Consider the following 20,358-nt stretch of genomic DNA (forward strand, 5'->3'; position numbering starts at 1 on the left):
CACTGGGTTCCTGAGCTGTGCCTGAGTGTTCCAAGGGCTAGGGAGGTTCCCTCTTTAATCTTCTGCTCTGTGTAGCTCTTTTTTTTCCAGTGTCTTCCTTTGGTGATAGGGAGATTGAAGGGGAAGAGGCAGAATGAGCTTGGCACTATTTCCACCTGCAGCAGTTTTCTGTTGCTTGTCTGAACTCTTAGCTGGCCAAAGGTATACAGTTTGGCCTCCCAGTGGCTCTTCTGCTCAGGCTTCAGGAGGAATTAGAAGGAAAGTATCTTTTTCTTCCACACAGACTGTCGCTTCCATGTGTCATGCCCCTGGCATGGGTAGCCAAGGGACTGTGGGTCAGGAAACAAAATGGAGAGAAAGTCAATGAAATAATTCAAGTTCTGGCAGCATATAAGTTGAGAGCCATTAAGGAACACTATCTCTGATGTCAGATGAAAAGTTAGGCGTGATTTTGAGGGGATTTGAGGCAGTGGGTCAAAACCAGGTAAGTAATCACAGGAGATGACTTAGAAGGACTAGCTGAGACCTTGTATTTTGTGCCTCTAGCTCCAGAAGGGACTTGTATGGCAGAGCAAATATTGATCAAGTGCCACTCTAGGTAAAGCATACCACTTGATGTTGGGGAAAATGTAAAGCTTAGATAAGAGGTGATCCTTTCCCTCAAGGACCTTATAGTCTACTGACACACATAAGTATAAGCTTATATAACATAAGTATTATATATATTATGTTATATAAGTATAACATAAGTGTTACATAGGGAAGTATAAGTTACTATATATATATATATATATTCAATACATCAGAAAATTAAGAAACAAAGTGCTACATCAGATATGGCAGGTAAGGTTGTTAGCCAACCTGGGGAAGGTTCTTACCTAATACTGGAGTTTCTAGTCATGACCAGTCTAAGACCTGAGGGTGGGTAGGAACTGCTAAGTAATGTTGGTTCTGAGTTTCTATTACCCCACCTGATTGTATTGTGGAAAGGTTAACTATATTCTATTAACAGAGCAGCCACTATATTCAGAAAAGAACAATCAGACTAATTTGGACCATATTGGGGAGATGCCAGTCTGAATGAGTGAAAATTAAATTATAGACTATTTTAAAGAAATATAGTTTTATTATTTTCATATGATAAGAATAATAATAACATTTTATATAGCACTTTAAAGTTTGAAGAATACTTTACAAATGATATATTATTTTATCTTCTCAACAACCCTGGGGGGGGGTAGGTACTACTTACTATCTTCATTTTTACAGTTAAGGAAACCAAGGCAGACAGCAGTTAAGTGACTTGCCCACGGACAGTCAGTGAATAACCTCATCAGTGTCTGGGGTTGGATTTGAACTCAGGTGTTCTTCACTCTAGTGTCATGAAGACATTGTCAAGTCAAGTGTCATCTACTCTCTTAAAACACATGACTTGACTGCTAACAAAGTATTTCCCAGTAAAGGCCCTGCCTAGTTGCACCTTAATGAGTAGATAATATACATTTGTAATCGTTCAACATCCCTGGGTCTTAACTTCCTTGTGTGTAAAAATGAGGCTAGATGGTTTGTCTAGAATTGGGTCCCTTCTAGCTCCAAGCCTCTGATCCTATAAAGACACAATAAAAGCCATAGCAATTTTTGGACCTAGTGTACATAAGCCATGCCTGGGATGAGTGCCCTGAAACTGGTCCTCAAATAGTCACCTTTGATTCTGAGACATTGAACCTCAGGGACAGAGACTGGAGGTGGAGGTGGGTAATTGGGGAGCCCACCTGGGGTGTGGCTACTGGGGGCGACTCATAGCTTCCTACTTTAATTCTGCTGGCAAACTAGGTATTAGTCTCTCCCCTTTCTAGCCGAAACCCTGCTAAGTGCCTCCTAAATTCGGTGTCCAGGGGCAAAGCTTTGGTTGCTGTCCTACTTATGTCTGTGATGCTATGATAAGAAGCACCTATTTGCATGCCACAAATTATTATGCAAAAGTCCTTCAGAGCAGCTTGTTCTCTCAGGTATGTTGTGCATTATCTCCTGTAATCTCAGTTATATTTTCAATTTGCTTAGCAAACCCTTTCTTCATAGATAGGAGGAGGTGAAGGTCAGTCAGCTTCTGGTTGAGTGGTCACGAATTCTGAATTAGTAGATGCTGATTCAATGAATTTTTATTCTATTTTTTTTAAAACTTGCTCCTCAGTAGATATTTGCATACTGGAACTTTGTATTTATAGATGTAAAATAATGAGGTTCCTTTATTTATGCCATTCATCTACTGGGGCCCAAACCTGGTAGAGTTAAACACATCCATTCTTAAACACATCCAGGCCACACACATACTATGCAAGTAGGAAGAGAAGTCAGCATCACCTAGTTTTTAAAAGCTCAGACCATCCCTGCAGCTAGGTGGTGCAGTGGAAAGAACCCAGGCCCTGGAGTCAGGAAGTCCTGAGTTCAAATTTGCTCTCAGATACTTACTAGCTGTGAGACCTCGGGGAAGTCACTTAACCTCTATCTGCCTTGGTTTCCTCATCTCCATAAAGAAGATAATAATAGCACCTGTATCCCAAGGTGGTTGTGAAGATAAAACGATATAATGTCTGGCACATAGTACATGCTATATAATGCTATATAAATATCAGCTGTTGTCATTGTTTTCTGGGAAAGGGAGATCACAGCCATCTGAAATGGGGTATGAGGCTAAAAAAAAAAAAAAGAAATGGCATTTCTCTCAGATTTCAGTTTCCTCCCTCCCAATCTCTCTTGTATTTAGCTACTTTTTATATGTCTTTATCATTTTTAAAATGTTGTTTCTATTTACTTATGCATTTGTTGCCTCCTTAATTGGAATGGAAGTTCCTCCAGAACAGGGTGTATTTTGTTCCTTATACTTTGATGGCTAGTGCCTAACACAGTGCCTGACACACAGAGCTGTCACTTAGTAGATGATTGTTGATCGACTTTCCCCTAGGTAAATATGCATTCTTTTCCCATCCTAAACCTGTGGCTTTGCCAACCTAATATATCTTTACAGCATTCCCTGCCCTTCAGATACTGAATCTTATCACTATGAAGAGGGATTTAAACATTATCCCATTATCCCGTGTTAATCGGAACTAAAATATTTTGCTGTGATAAAATCAATTTGGATGCAAATTGGAGCAACTCCACTGAAGGGTAAATGTGACTCAGCCCTGAAACTTCCCCATGCACTTTATTGGCATTGGATGCTGGTGATTGAAGCAGAGAATTTCATCGCTAATGGTCAGGAAATGGGCTTGAGCAGTTACAATTCTACCCAAATGATCAGCTGGGGACTCTCTGGGCAAGCCCCACAAAAAGAGACCATCTGTAGTAGCTTTTGAGCCTGGGCAAAGGGGTATGATGTCAGTCAATAAGAGGGTCAAGACCTTCCTTTTTTCTTTTCCTTCAGTTTTCCTTCTTCCTCCCAGCATCCCAATTCATATGGTACCAAGATGCATTCTTCCCACCCAAACCAAGAGCAGAATCATCACTTCCTTTTCTATTTCTCGCCATGACTCCTTACATTTTCAGGATCTGTCCTGGTTACAGTCTACGTTTAGTCATGGGGACCTGCCACATGCTAAGTTAGGGGCAGGGCAGGGGGAGGAAGGGAGAAGAAGAGAGGGGAGGAGTATTTGACAGTTCCAAGTGCAGAGCAAGAAGGAAATAAAAAACTTTATGGACCAAATCATTGATTCATAACTTGCCTTATGATGCCAGCTCCAGTCCAAGTGAAGGGGTGAAGGGAGTGGAATGCTAATGGTGTAGCTGTTATTGCTTGAAATTGGAGGGTGGGTGATTTTGGCAACAAAACTACAGGGGGTTGAAGTTCATGGTTGATTGATTAACCACCATCTTCCATTAGGCCCTCCCACTTTGAGAAGCTCCTCAATGGACATTGGATGTATATAGAAGATATTCTTGGTAGAGAATAGAAGGGATGAAGGTGTGATATTGATTGCAGGTGCAGTAGAGATTTTTTGTGCTTAAAACACTTTTGTGTGCGGTCTGTGCCTGGTAAACATCATAAAGCATTAGCCAGTAGTCAGCAGGAAAGGGGATCTGCTGCTTGGCATTTTTTGGCCAGATTGGGAAAGATTGAGAAATGCCTAATGGGATTTTCACAACATGCAGAAGGTCATTAGGAAATGATTGAATGTAAGAACCTGAATCCTCCATTCCTCAAAGGAACAGAAAAGTTGCCAAACCTCCAGCAGGCAGAGATCGAAACCTTTGACTCCAGGGATGGGACATTAAAGGCTTTTGTAGCCCAACTCTTATAGAAAGCCAAATGAGGCTACTTCTTCCCTATCTAAATTTCTGCAGTCATGGAGCGTTCATAGCACAAAAAATCTCACTTGCCAGGTTTGGTTGCTGCCTTTGGGAAATAGAAGGGATTGTAGAAGAAAGCCTGGGAGATTTTCCTTTTCTTTTTCTTTTAAAAGAAGTGTTCATTGATATCTTCTGTTGCTATATCGCTATATTGTCTCCCAGTAGTTTTCCTATTCCCCCCTCCCAGAGAGCCTTTGGGAGTTTTTTTTTTCCTTCTAATCAGAGTTGCTGCTTGAAATCAACAGAGTGAGATTCACATTCAATCAGCATGCAAAGACAGAGGAAGCAGCCTCTGTTATTTAATAAAAATTATTATTGCTGTTTTTTACATTACTATCCCTTCTGATTAACTCCCTCTACATTAGAATCTTCCCTTGTACCAAATAAATACGGTGAAGTAAAATGGGTTAACACATTGATCACACTTCAAAATGTATGTGTCATTTTACACCCATAGTCCACCACTGCTCTGTCTCCAACTTATTCCAGGCAGGAACATCAGTCTGTAAGAATGCAGGAGGGTGGAACATTACAGGAAGAGGTCAGGGTATTGCTGCTTATCCAGTTTTACTGGAACCCAGTGTAAAATAAAACTAGAAAGGTAGATTAGCAGTATTTTGTTTAGAATAGTAAATGCTAGGCTAAGAATTTGTATTTTGTCCTTGCTGATTCTTGGAAGAGTCAGTCAATAAGCATTTATTGAGCATCTATTAGTGAAAATAGAGGAAGCTTGGAAAAGAATGCCTTTGGTGAACTAATAGGTGCTTAATAAATGCTTATTGACTGATGGAAGTATTATGGTCTGTCAAAATCTTGTATACTATTCAGTAGAATGTAAGCTTCTGGAAGCCAGGGGCCGTTTTATACCCAATGCCTAGCGTTATGTTTTGCACATAGAGGACAGATAGGGGCTGGACCTGAGATTGAACAGTTATGGTGAATTCCTGAATGAGAAAATTCCCTTCATTGATGCAAATGAGTACTTTTCCAGAATTTACAGCCAGCCAGAGTTGTTTAGAACACTGGGAGATTAAATGACTAGCCTAGGGTCACACATTAGTATGTGTATGAGGTTAGACTTGAACCCAGGGCTTCCTGGTACCAAGGCCAGCTCCCTACTAGGTCATATTTCTTCTCCTGCACAGAGCAGCCATTGAACTTAATTGAATATTAAGCATTTGCTTTGGTGCTTAGTCACAGGAACCTTTCTCATTTTGAGTGTTAGCTCTATCTCCTCAGTTTGAATGTGAGCTCCCCTAGGGAAGAGACTACATATTCAAACTCCTTTGTGCCTAATCTGGTCTGGGCACATAGTAGGTTCTCTGCTGAGGCTAGGTGAATTGATGCAATTGTTGAATAGTGTCTTACATGATAAAGGGTTTTTACCCCCTCAGTCAGCCAATAACTTCTCTCCTGAACTCTACTCCCCTTTCTCTAATGCAGAAAATATGTTCAAAGCAGGACTTTCAATTAGCCCAGGTTATTAGTTTCTTACATCCTGTAATTGTCTTTGGAGATGTCCTCTTGAATTCCCTAAGTAGCATGGGTATCAGGGACAATTTGAGGCCATTCTGAAAGAGCTGGCAGTCGATCTGATTAATATTAGGCCAATTACTTTTACTAAAATTAAAATTTGTCAAGTATGGTTGGATGATGAGTCTTGGCAGCTAAAGAGAGCTCTTAACAAGCCATGCAGATCCCTTTGGCAGAAAGGAAATGGTTCCATCACATGGCAAAGGTCTGGCTGTTAATGATAGTACCAGGGCTGAAAGAAACAAACTTTGAGGCTGCAGATGCCAAGGACAGACCCTCTTGCTTTTGCTTTGCCTCCCATAGCATCAATCAAGAAAGAAATATTTACTGAGTGCGTGCTCCAAGCCATACCCTATGCTAAGCCTGGGGGTGGGGACCGAGCAAGAAGGAAACATCATCCCTGACTTTGTGGAATTCACAAGTTAGTTGGGAAGGCAAACAAAATATGCATGAAAGCAAATCATACTAGAGAATGTGGAATTGCAACTTGGTCTAAGACAAGAATTCTTAATATTTTCTGTGTCATGGACTCCTTTGGGTAAAACCTATGGGTCCCTTCTCAGTTTAATGCTTTTAAAGGCATAAAATAAAATATATAAGATCACAAAGGGAACAAATTACATTGAAACATGGTGATCGAAATATTTTTAAAGAGCAAGTATTGGACCTCAGGTTAAGAACCCTTGGTCTAGGGAAATAAACAATGATCTGGGAATTAGGAGACCCTGGATTAATCATTATCACATGGAATATCCCCATGGGATCCCTGTAGGACAGTCACTGAAACTTTTTGGACCTCAGTTCATCCATCTGTAAATTGAGAAAATTCTAAAGTCCCTTCTACTTTTAAGATTCCAAGACACCAAATTATGAGCAGGATAGATAATAAGCACTAAAGCTAACTTTAGATTAAGGACCACAGCCCAGTTTGGGGGTGGTGTGCAGGGAAAATTTTATTGGTATGCCTTCTCTTCTTTTTTTTTAGTTAATTTAATTATTTTTAGTTTTCAACATTTACTTCCATAAGTTTAAAATTTTTCCCCTTCCTTCCTCTCCCCTCCCCAAGACAGCCTACAATCTGTTACAGGCTCTACACATACATTCCTATTAAACTTATTTTTGCATTAGTCATGTTGTATAGAAGAATTATAACAAATGGGAGATACCATGAGAAAGAAAAAAACAAAACAATACAAAACAACACAAAAAAAGATGGTCTGCTTTGCTCTGCATTCAGACTCCACAGTTCTTTCTTGGATGTGGATGGCATTTTCCATCATGAGTCCTTTGGAAATGTTTTAGGTCCTTTCATTGCTGAGAAGGGCTAATTCTATCAAAATCAGTCATTGTAGATTGTGGTTATTACTATGTACAATGTTCTCCTCCTTCTGCTCACTTCACTCAGCATCAGTTCATATAAATCTTTCCAGGTTTTTCTGAAGTCCACCTGCCATCCTTTCTTATAGTACAATAGTATTCCATTCCATCCATATACCACAATTTGTTCAGCCATTCCCCAATTGATGGGCATCCCCTCAATTTTTAGTTCTCAGTCACCACAAAGAGAGCTGCTATTAATATTTTTGTACATGTGGGTCCTTTTCCCATTTTTATGATCTCTTTGGGATACAGCCCTAGAAGGGGCATATTGCTGGGTCAAAAGGTATGCACATTTTTATAGCCCTTTGGGCATAATTCCAAATTGCTCTCCAGAATAAATTTTATTGGTATGCCTTCTCTTCTTGAAGTGACATTCATTCATTATTCATTCAGGTATTTACTGAGCATCTACTTTGCATACAGCCCTAAACTAGGGGTTATGGAGAAGCTTGCTTGGGATTGGTTCTTTTTTTTTTTTTAAAGCAATTGGGGTTAAGTAACTTGCTCAAGGTTACACGGCCAGTTATTTTGTGTGGGTGTTAAGTATCTGATGCTGGAACCGTCCTGGGTCGCCCAACTCTGGGGCTGGTGCGCTTAGTCACTGCGCTACCTGGCTGCCCCTCGACTTGGGATTGTTGATTCACTAGTGAAGGTATAGAGGTTAAGTTTCATACAAATCATAGGATTTTGAGGAGATAATTTGAAAAGACACTTAAGACACTGGATCCAGCGTCAGGAAGACTTGAATTCAAATTCAGTTTTGTACAAGTACTAGCTGTGTAACCTTGGGCAAGTCATTAGTCTCTGTCCGAGTTTCCTCATTTCTAAAATGGGGATGATACCACCTATTTCCCACAGTTATTGTAAAGATTACCTGAGATAACTGTAAAGAACTGCATAAACCTTAAAGTGCTATTTAAATACTAGTTTTTAGTTAAGGGAAGTAAATGACAAAGTTCTGGCCCTTAATGAGGGAATTTATTGTCTAGTTGTAGAGGCAAGGCATACGCATGTACAAAATTAAGTCAAAAACCAAGAGTTAAGTAACAGTGTATATTCATAATATGAAGCAGGGAGGGGCTGATTAAGTGCTGAATGAGGTATGTAGATTTAAAGGTTCGGATTAAGTGTTTGGGGTTCAGAGGGAGAGAGTCTTGAAACCAGTTCTGATTTCTATGTTTTATAGGTACCATATTTGAGAGAAACTTTCCTTGGAGATTAGTACTTATTTCTCTCCGAGTACTTTCTAGATCAAGGAGGCCAGAATGCTCAGTGCACTGGGCCTAGGGTCAAGAAAACCTGAGTTCAAATTTGGTGTTAACCTGGGCAAGTCACTCAACCTTTGTTTGCCTTAATCCACTAGAGAAGGAAATGGCAAACCACTGCAGTATCTTTGGGAAGAAAACCCCATGGATTATATTAGTGTGCTATCATCCCCCATGGTCACAAAAAGTCAGACACAACTGAACAGCAATCCTCTAGATTTCCCTCAGAGAGTGTGCTCCTTTCACTTGGGGCAAGAGAATAAGTAGGTGATCTGCCCCAAGGACAACAGAATCAAGCAGAGGGATGAGAAGAGGCCCTGAGTTTATTCTTTGTTCTGACCCCTTGACATCAAAGCTGCTCAATTTGGAAGTATTTGTTTAAACCCCCCTCCCCATTTCCATACTGTTCTCAAGTTTATAAAGCACCTTCATAGCATTTTATGGATAAGAAAATTGAGACTCAGGGACAATTAGGGACTTACCCAACATTGCATATCCTCACCACCATGTTCAAGTCCCTCTCAAGTGAATGCCTTGAGAAGAGAACATAGAACACAGGTTTGGAGACACAACTTGCCCATTGGATCAAGTGTTGGGAAACAATGAGGTTAATGTTACTGAAATAGAATAAGCAAGTGCTTAGCACAGTGCTTGACATGCAGTAGGTGCTTAATAAATGTTGATTGTTGATTGATTATCAGAACTGGAAAAGACCCTAGATCACAGACTACAAGAGCCCAGTCCTTTAATTGTACAGGTGAGGTAACCAAGGCCCAGAGTATAGAAGATAACACCCAGGCAGTTAGTGGAAAAGTAAACACTGGAGCCCATCTGAATATTAGACTTTCCACTAAGCCACACTCCCTCTGCAGATAGTCTATAAATAACTTGTTAAACATATGGATTTGCCCCTTTGGAAATAAAATGCTCTATTCTCCTCTCTCCTCCACTCCCCATTCCCCCCTTGCCCATTACATTTAGTAACATCAGCCCCACATTTTCAGCTTCATGGTTGCTAATGATTAAGCACCCATCTTCCCTTGCATATGGTGCTTAGAGATGTGCCAAGTGGTAACAGTGTTCACGCATCCATCATTTTTATTTATGGAGCTTTAGCTTAGGACTGGTAAAAGACAAGGTTGCTTGGCTGCCTGGGGAAATAAAACATTTGTTTGGAAAGTAACAGTGAGGTCAACAGAGATAATTGGAGCTGTAAGCTTGTATGCGTGTATCAGCCAATGAAGTCATAAGCAAGACTCACCTATTTATGCATTAGTGAGCTATGCATCTGGATCTTATAGGAATCACAGGGGTCAGAGCTGGAAGGAGTCTTTTAGTTCAGCCCTATTCTATTAGTCAAGGGGAAGCTAAGGCCCAGAGAATTAAGTGATTTGTCCAAGGTCACACAAGTAGTAAAAAATAGAGCTACAACTTTAACCCCGGGTCTTCTGCCTACAAGTCTTGCACCTCTCCCATGGGGTTTTTTGTCATGAGAGAGAGGACGAGAGAAACAGTAACCATCCTCACCACCCTTACTTTGGAGAAATGTTCTCTCTTTATGGCACCTTGATAACCAAGGGTGGGTGACTGCTACTTTCAGTTGTAGAATGCCTCATAGTATCATACAATGGGAATGCCCATTCTATGGGAATTAGAATTAGAATAGGAACAGAATGGGAAAGACCAAAGATTACTTGATCTGACTCCTCCACAGCACAAAAATGGGGAAATATACAAGTTACTGGCTCAAGTCACATAGCTGGGTTGGCGGTAGTGACTGGACTAGAATCTTGGCCTCCTGACTTCCAGTCTAGTGCTTTCTTATCTATACTATTTTGTTAGTCTTCTCAAATTTCACTAATTGCAGGGAGAGCAAGTCCAAATTAGTGGTGAATCTACAAGAAAAAAATGAATTAGAAATTTATTAATATCAACACTATCATAAACTGATTTGATGAATAGATAAAACTCATTTTTAATTATTCATATTTATTGGATAAAAATGGCATTTTAAATGAATACCATTAATGTACCTAATAATAATAGCTGATGTTTACCTAGCACTTTAAAGATTGTAAAACCCTTTACATGTGTTATCTAATTTGATACTTGCTACAATTCTGTGAGGTAGGTATTATTATTATCCCCATTTTACAGATTAAAAAAAATCCTGAGAATGAGAGAAATTAAATGATTCAACCAGCTTAAGTGGATGAAAAAGGATTTGAATTTAGGTCTTTTGACTGCAAGTCTAATGCTGTATCCATTATGTCACATGGCTGCTTCAGATCTAAGAACCCTTTTTCATAGACTGTGAAACACTGAATTATAGTCCTCTCCAGGTCTGAATTGCTAAAAATTCGGAAATAGCAAAGGATGGATTAATGAAAATTTTACATTATGTGACAATGTCAATAGAAAAAAATGTAGGTTAGTTAGAGAAGGATGATTGCATTCCAAAATTTCTTGCCTTGCAAAAAAAATGTAAATAGCTTGCTTCAAGGTGCATTTAAAATAGGATTAATTTTTAGAAATGGATTGATGTACAGTTTTCTAGCTTATAATGCAAAGTGAGGTGAGCCTTTATCTGGGATAGAGTAAACTCTTTGCTCTTCCCCAGTAAGCAGGATGATTGGACCTGTGAAAGAAGCCGCAGTCACCAGAAAAGAACCACAGCATCATAGATCTAGAACTGAGAGGGGCTTCAGAGGCCACTTAATTCAACTCTCTTTCTTACAGATGAGCAAAATGAAACCCAGGAAGGTTATTTGATTTTCCCAAGGTCAGACAGGTAGTAAGTAAAGAATGGACATCTCAAATTGAGTACTTCCAAAGCTTTTTCCTTGACCTCATGACCTGTCTCTTTTAGCCTTGATTTGTCAAATATCACTAGTATGTTGCTGCCTTATGAATAGAGTCTCTATTTCATGCCTGGTTCTGATTGGTTGAATGCAATTAGACTTTTTTGATGAGAAATTCCATAAAAGAAATTAAGGGAAACTTTAATTTGTGGTGTACATGCCCCCATAGGTTATTCTGTGTAAAGATGTTCTTCTATTTTTACAGACAGACCACTGACCTAAAAAAAAGAGTGGGATTATTTAAATTTTCTAATTCATATGACAGGACCCAACTTATTAGCTGAGCCTGAGTAAGCATGACATGATTTAACCTCTTTATTGTTTATAACATTGAAAAAATACCTCATGTTTACTGTCACATAAAATGAACTGCTGTAATCTGTGATTGGGCACTCAGATGGGTTCACCTGGAATCTACTCAATATCTGAAGGACATTCTACTTGTGTGTCCAGAATAAAGTGCCCACAACACATGGGGAAAGAGACTAGAAGCTTCTAGAAAAGGTCCTGATACCAGTCCCTAGCCTGGAATGACAATGTCATAATTATAGGTACTGTAAGACTGGTTGGTTTTATCTAAAGAGTAACTGAATCATTTTTTTTCTCATTATCTTACCTTAGTTAACAGTTTGCCATTTTTGTGAGTTTTCTGTCTATATCACATTTAGATATTTCTATTTGATATTTCAGAGCCTATTTGTTTTCATCCATAGCAGCAATATTAGAGAAGACAAGAGGGGAGGGAGGCCAAGAAGGCAAGTTGATTTTGTTAGAGGAAAAAAGCTAGATTAGAGACGGTGGCACATTCTAGGGGGTCAGTGTTGACTCTGGATATCTGCCAAGATCACAGATCTCAGCAGTGAGTTCTCAGTTTAGAATCTCCCAATTCCTGAGAATTCTGAATCACTCCCATTTTTTTTTCCCCTGTAGAGGGGAGGGCACATAGGGACTGCATGTGTGTGCCTGTCCTCTGTCATATGCTAAGGACTCACCCATCCTCTCTCAGCTACAGCAAGGTCACCTGCTCCATATGTTTGCTTTCATTGTTAATAACATGTTCACATTTCAAATGAATATTGTGCTAAATTAACCTAATTATGTATGACAGCTAATTTTCTGAATGATAGGCAAGTGTTTAGGACTAGGTTGTAATATTGTGGATGATACCCTAAATGCAGCTGTGAAAACTTGGATGAAGGTGGTGATGCAGAAGCCATCCCGGTAAGCTGAGGTTGACTCTGAGGAGTCGCCCAGCAGGTCTGGGGAATCTGCTGCTGGAAAATGGCTTCTTTCTCTTGGGCATCATCTTTCTCTAGACGGATAGATTCTCTAGATTTCTAGAACCAGCAGATTTGGGTCAAGTATAGAAATTAGCAGGAAATGGAAATCAAAGCATGGACCATCTCCCTCTTCTCTCAAGTCAAAGCTCAAGCACCAACTTGTGCACGACAGCCTTTCTTGATTTTCCCTCCATCCTCTCACCCTGGCTGTTCCCTCTCTCTCTGCCCTCATGATACTTGGTATTTAACTACTTTATATTTATTGGTATTTCTTCTCTTTTTATTTATTCTGTATCTATTTATATATCCTGATTATCTTCCCCATTAGAATGTAAATTCCTTGGGAGTAGGGACTGTTTCATTCTTTGTCTTTGTATCTCTAGCAGCTCTACAGGAGTGTCTGGTACATAACAAGTGCTTAAGAAATACTCGTAGATTGATCACTAGATTGAGGTAGCAGGGCCTGCCAGGTACTTGGGTGATATGCAAGGAACTACAGGTGTGCCTGAGTGGTACTAGATCCTCTAGTTCAGGGATGGGGAACCTGCAGCCTCAAGGCGACACATGGTCCTCTAGATCCTCAAGTGCAGCCCTTTGACTGAATTCAGACTTCACAGAACAAATCCCCTTAATAAAAGAATTTTTTCTGTAAAACTTGAACTCAGTCCAAAGGCTGCACCTGAGAACCTGGAAGACCACGTGTGGCCTTGAGGTCACAGGTTCCTCACCTCTGCTCTCGTCCATTTTGCAAAGGAGGAAACTGAGGCTCAAAGAGGGGGTGGTTACCTGCTGAAGATCATGCATCTAGTAAGTGAAGAGGCACAGGATTCAATCCTGGCCTTCTCACCCTGATTACAGCACCCTCTTCTCTCTGGTTCACTGTGCAGAGTATCTGGTCACATTAGTGTTTGCACGCATTCTCCTGGTTGTTGAAATTCATGAGAACATGCAAGGTTGGAAAAAGTAGATGTTTTTTAAAACATACTCACAATAGAAGTTCCATGATGTAAGCAACCATTCATTATATTATAATACTGATTAAAAAAACTGAAGTGTCCGTGAAGGTGAGGCAATATGTGGGTGCTGTTTTCCATGTGAACACCAGGTAAGGTTTTTTCTTTGGCCCCTGGTTCTGTCTGATAGTGCCCTGGGCTTCTGCCATTTCAGGGAGTGCTAGAGACAGCACCTGTTCCTTCCTCCTGCTAGAGCGGGGAGAGAAATGCAGGCTTAGACTTGGCTGCTGTCACAAGCTGGGGTGCATGAGCCAGAGACCCAGAGTCCTCTGAGGTTTGGAATTGATTTGCACTTAGGAGCCATTTTGGGTTGGGCTCCCCAGCCTGCCATCAGAAGACTCCAGTAGAGACAGCTGCAGGGCAAGTACGTCTCCATCTGATGGGATTGGAGAGGGTTTCTTAGAACCCATGGGCTCTTCTGCCAGGCAGGGTTTAACCTGATACTAATCACATCCCCATGTGCTGTAACTTATCCTGATGACCATGCCATTAGGGTCCATTAGGCAGTCAGTTTTAAAACCAAATCATACTTACTGTTCACAAACGCTTCCTAAAACTTAAGGCCGAGTGATAAAACAATGACTCTCATTATGCCTGGATCATTTCCTTCCCTTATTGCCATTTCATGTTGTCAACAGGCCAGACTTTAGTGGACAGTATTGAAAGACTAAGTTCCCTGCACTGCCTCCCCACAATGGGCCAGTAATGCTGAGGTTGGATGAAGGCCCGTGGACAGGAAGACCTCAAAGAACATTTATTTAGGGCTTTCTCCCCCTTTGGATTTTGCACATTAAAGTTTTAGCAACACAATTTCTAAGTGAGGAGGCAACAGAAGTAAAGCTGAAAAATGTGTCAATTCACATTTCTTATGGATCAACAGAAACATTTATCAAAGTACTATAATAATTCACAGTTATACAGTACTTCAAGCTGTACAAAATTCTTTCCTCACAACAGCCTTATCAAGTAATAATAGCTACCTTTTATATAGTCCTTTAAGGTTTGTGAAGCATTTTTACAATTATCTCATTTGATCATTATAACAATCCTGTGAGGTAGGTGCTATTCTTAATCTCCATTTTATAGATGAGAAAATGAAGGCACAGAGAAATTAGATGACTTGTTTGAAGTCATCAGGAAGTGTCAACCCTTGAACTCAGTTCTTCCTGACTCTTAAGTCCTGCACTCTACACTAGGCCACCTGGCTGCCAGGGAGGCAGGTCCTACCTAGTATCAACTACCTACTTTTATAGATAAAGAAATGGAGACTCAGAGAGGTAATGCAATTTTCTGTAAAGTCTAGCAGCCAAAAAGTATCAGTTTTGGAATCTGAACCCAGGTTTCCTGACTCCAAGTTGGGCATTCTTTCTATCATATACTACATTGGACATGAGATTGTTCATTTCGCTCCTGATTGTGGATTGATAGATGGAAGATAGATAGACAGGGAATTCTGTTAGAAGACAAGGCATTAGATGGTGCCGTGGGGGACTGTTGGCTTTGCTTCTTGTAGGAATAACCTTCTTTGAGGTGATATTTGAAATCTATTGGAGCTGATGACATCTCTTTAAGCAATAAATCAGTGTCAGACATGGGATAATAGAGGCCTTTGATGTGGCTTAATCCCAAGAATATTTCACTAAATCTCTGCATAAGGAGCAAGGTGAAGTGACACATGGTCTCTGCTGTTCCCTTTTCTGGTGGTGATATGCCTGTCATTCATGCCACAAACAATATCTTCAGATTCTGCTGCCCTCACTCTCAATTACAGGACTGCCTTGTCGATTTGGCTTTAATTTCAAATTCCTTCCCTGAGTCGCTATGCTTGCCGAGGTCAGTCCTTTTCAAAGTCTTGTTAAGTGACTATCACAAAGCTGACAACTTTGGAGTCATTCTAACTAAAGACTAAATAATCTTTTTCTTTAAAATTTTAGATGATTTGGACTATGAGGAAGGCTGTTTATTAATGCTGTCCTTAACTATGCCCAGTGTTTCTACAAGGTGCCCCTCATTTCCCAGTCATGTTTTAATTACCATACATGAAATACAGAAAGCCTCACCTCATGGAGAACAGCAAATTGGTACATGATGAATATCACAAGGAATCATGTTAAGACACTAGAAGAAAATAGCCAGGTCTGCTTTTGTCCAGGTTGGGGTTGCATGAAAAGTCTTCCGTGGGGAAATGTCATATGTAGTAGGCTGTAGGCATATACATTCTCTGGCCTTGTTTACATAAGAGTAAAAAATTGAATAGATGGCGCTGGGGGTACGGAGTGATACTTGCTGTATGAATGTTGGCAAAATTTGGTAGGAGCCCCCATTTAAAAATGATCTTCTAGTTTTCTATGAAGTATGAACATGATAAACATGAGAAGCAGTGGTGGTACATGGCATGGGGAAGGTTAAGAGCTGGTTTGGAGCCAAGTACATCCTATTGCTATCTGCTTACTATTAAGAGATGTGGAGGGAAGCCACCAACATGTTAGATGGGCTTCCCTTGGAAGATTTATGGGAGAAGACAGGAATCATGCAGATGAGAAGATACGGATTAGTTTCTAAACTGAATAGAGTACCCACACAAACAAGGTCATAGATACATTGAAATATATATATACATATATACATACATACATACATACATACATACATATATATCAAACTGTTATAATATAATTGTAATAAAAATATGCACGTTTATCATGCTTTGTGCTTCCAAAAGGATTTTCATAAATTTGTAGAACATCAGAGTTGAAAAAGATCTTGGAGGTCATGTAGTTCAACACTTGTTATTGTTTGTCCCTTGTTCTCAAAGAGGACCATGCCATGACTTGCCAGTGAATTGGATTTAAGTCAGACAGGGCTGTGCAAAGTCACCAGCCTCACTTTCTTCTCCAGAGCCATCTGGCTCCAGTGGCAATATAAAGATTAGGATGACCAGAGATGGCCTCCTGTCCAAAACTTAACTAAATCATGAATCCCACTTAAATTGTTGCCAGTAAGTAGTCATTTAGAGAGACAGCTCCACAAGTAAATAGAAGGCTTTCCTTGGAATCAGAGAGTCTTGGCTTCAAGTTCTGCTGTTTCCTGGCTGTATGATTTTAAAAAATCCCTCCAGGGGACTCTCTAAGATTATAGAGTACTGATATATATATATATATATATATATATATATATATATATATATATATAAATTTTATAAAATGGATGGTGTGGGGGTGGGGAGAAGGTTCACATTGGGAATTCTCAACATTGAGGAAATCATAGATATGAAACTTCACAAAAATGCCAAGTAAAGATAATCTTTATATGATGAAGGCAAAACTCCCATAATGAATATTGAATATTCTCGGGCAAATTGGTATTTGCCCACATATAATACTTAATGCAAGCATGTGTAGACTTACTCATCTAGTCTTCTGAAAACCCCATAAGTCAATTTCTGATAGTGATCGTTCTCTCACCTATTTGAATGACTTGGGGCCACCTTCATCTTTCTGGGCCAAGGGTGGGGAGTCTGCAGCCTCGAGACCACATGTGGCCCCCTAGGTCCTCAAATGTGACCCTTGGACTGAATTCAAACTTCATAGAAGTTTAGGATTTGTTCTGTGAAGTTTGGATTCAGTCCAAGGGCCTCACTTGAGGACCTAGAGGGCCACATGTGGCCTCGAGGCTGCAGGTTCCCCACCCCTGGTGGGTTCTAGTTGCCTCATTTTCAAAACAGTGGGGTTGGACTAGGACTAGACGGTCTCTAAGGTGGCTCCCAAATTTAAGATGCTATGTTTCTGTTTCCTGCATATAGAGGTACAGTGAATGAGATGCCTCAGTGGTTGGTGTTATTTTGGGGATATCCTATATATATTTTTTCTCATATAAGTAGTGAACAGAGTGGAGAAAACTTCACATGCCTGGTTGTTAGCAAAACTATAGATTTCATCAAGGATAGATCAGATTATAGTCAGGCATTTCTCAATTTGACTGAGCCAATCTACCATATAGTGAATATAATCATCTTGTTTGATAGACATTAGTTGAGTATCTCTTGTGCTGGAAGACTACTTATCCAGAATTTTGTGTTCAGAAGTGATGTGAGAGATTCATGCATTAGGGAGGGCCCTCTACTTAAAAGAGCTCTCTTAACACAAAGATTCTCTGATTCCATGGTGTACAAGGCACTGAATTAGGTCCAGTGGGGAGACTTATAGAGAAGTAGGAAATACATGTCTTATGCAAAGTATATAAAATCATACAAAGAGGTATGAGACATGGGTGAGTGTCTACATATGCATGTACCGCTGTAGGGGCAGCTGAAACAGAGTCTTGGGAGGTCCTGCCCATGGCTATACCAGCAGAGGATTACTGTTTTAGTTTGTAGAACACATACTGCAGTAATAAATAGACCTCAGATTTTGAGGAATTAGGTGGAGTCAGATCCATGGTTAACTCCATGGTATTCTATGTATTTTAGTTTCCTACTCTCGTGCAGATTTCCTGGGCACTGAATCTTCATTCATCTCAGCTCTTTGCATCTTTTCTGTACATCATAAACCCCTCCATACCAACTCAATCCTGCTTTTCAGTTCCTGCTCGCTCTCCTTCCCATCAAGATCCCTCCTCCTTGGCCCCAAGTCAGGATTGCCTCTTCCAGGGGGTTTGCCTAGTTGACAGTTTCCATCATTGAATTATTCTAAATCATTCCTAAAATCCTTTTCATCTCTGATCTTTTTTCATTCTATCTATGAGGATCCTCTTGCATCTTCCTATGGATTGGCTTTCTGTAAGGGGGCATTTCTTTTCTAAAATAGAAGGGCTTCTGATACATAAAGTAGTATTCTTATGTCATAGGATAGATTCTCTTATTGAGTAGTGCTTGTGTAACATATACTGGTCACTGATTTGGGGACTAGGGGACTAGGGAACTAAAGAGCTAAATATTTCTGCAGTGGATTAAGGTTTGCAAAGCACTTTACACATATTGTCTCTCATTTGAGTCTCACAAAAACCCTGTGAGGTAGATGTCACCAAAGAAAGGAACAGGGATTCAGATAGGTAAGAAACTTGTTCATGGTTAATGTTCTGGGTTAGTCCCCCAGTAGTTTAAGTTCAATAAAAGAATAAAATTAAACACTTGTAGGTCATTCGACAGTTAACAAAGGGAGATTTACTTCGCCGTTTCAGGAAAAGGATATTCAACAAGGGCAGGCATTGAAAATCCTTTGAGTTGATTTAGTTGAGTGAAGTTTCCATCACAACCCACCGTCCAAGTATCTGAGGGTCTCTCCGGATTCTTGTGATTTCTCTGTATTTAAGTAATGAGGAGGTGACCAATAGTTTGAGTTTTTTAGCCCCCTAGCCAACCAAGACTTGAGAAATGTTTCAACATCCTTCAACATACATGAGTATAAGGAGTTAAGATATTGCTCCTGTGATAATCAAACAGTTGGTAAGTCTAGGGAGCAGAATTGAAACTTGTATTTATCCAGGTCCAGTGCTTTTTTCATTATACCATACCACAACTCTATCTCATTTTTTAAAACAATAGAGTTGGAGTTTCAGGGAGCACATTAAACTTTCCCTTTCATTATTGCCTAGACTTTTGTAGGGAATGAGGACTTTGAAAGGACAACAACCTTATAAGTCTTTCAATAGACAAATATAACATATGACAAATCTTGAGACAAAATTTTAAAAAATGTTTCTGATTTCATGACCTGGTCATGACTTTTCCTGACAAATTATGCATCAGATTTTTAATGTAGCTGTTAGATTAACCATTAGTGATACAAATACTTGATTCATTACTCAACCCAAACGTTGTACAGTTGATGGACTAAAATCAAATGGTATATCAATTTTCATAGTGAAATGCATTCACTCTCCAGTCATAGAAATCTTGTCCCTAAAAGGTTTCGGGTTGGGGATATTCTTGCAGTTTGGGAATGTTCCTCCATGATGGTTTGATGTAATATAAAATAGAAAATTATGGAGTTTTTTATTGCCTAATCAAGGATAGGTAGGAAAAAAGAGTAAATTAGGTATATGTACTACAGAGAGCCAGCACCAAGGACGGCTAAAATTCTATGATTCTGTTTATGCTTAAAAAAATCTAATCCATTAAAAAAATGTCTGACTTAAGGTCATAGATTTAGAGCTAAGGGTCTTCAGAGGGCATCTAGTTCAAACCCTTCATATTATAGATGAGGAAACTGAGGCTTAGAGAGTTGAAGGACTTGTCCACAAACAGTACTTCCTATTTAACAGAACTAAGTTTCAAACCCAGGTTCTAGGATTCCAAATGCAGTCTTCTTTACCTCTGTACCACGCTGCCTCACATTTCAAAATAAAAATCAATCAACCAATATGTCCTGAACAACTTATCTCTCTCTGAAATTAAATTCATATTTTCAATCATGATAGTACTGATGTCTTAAAAGTAGATGGGAATTCTTTAATGATTTATTATAATCTACCTTTATCTCATTGATGAAAGTAAAAGGTAGCTAATTCTACCATCCAAAGCAGGGGTTCCTAAGGTATAAGTATTCAGATCAGACTATAACGAATGTAGTATGGTTTAGCAGAAAGATTTCTGGAGTGGGACCCAGGAGTCTCAGGTTCTGGACCTAGCTGTGCCTCTAATAACATTAATTTGGGCAGACAGTGTTGTGCAGTAGACATA

Source organism: Petaurus breviceps, unplaced genomic scaffold (genome assembly GCF_028583685.1).
Source record: "Petaurus breviceps papuanus isolate PSGF00001 unplaced genomic scaffold, PetGlider_PUasm1.0 171, whole genome shotgun sequence".
Taxonomy (NCBI): domain Eukaryota; kingdom Metazoa; phylum Chordata; class Mammalia; order Diprotodontia; family Petauridae; genus Petaurus; species Petaurus breviceps.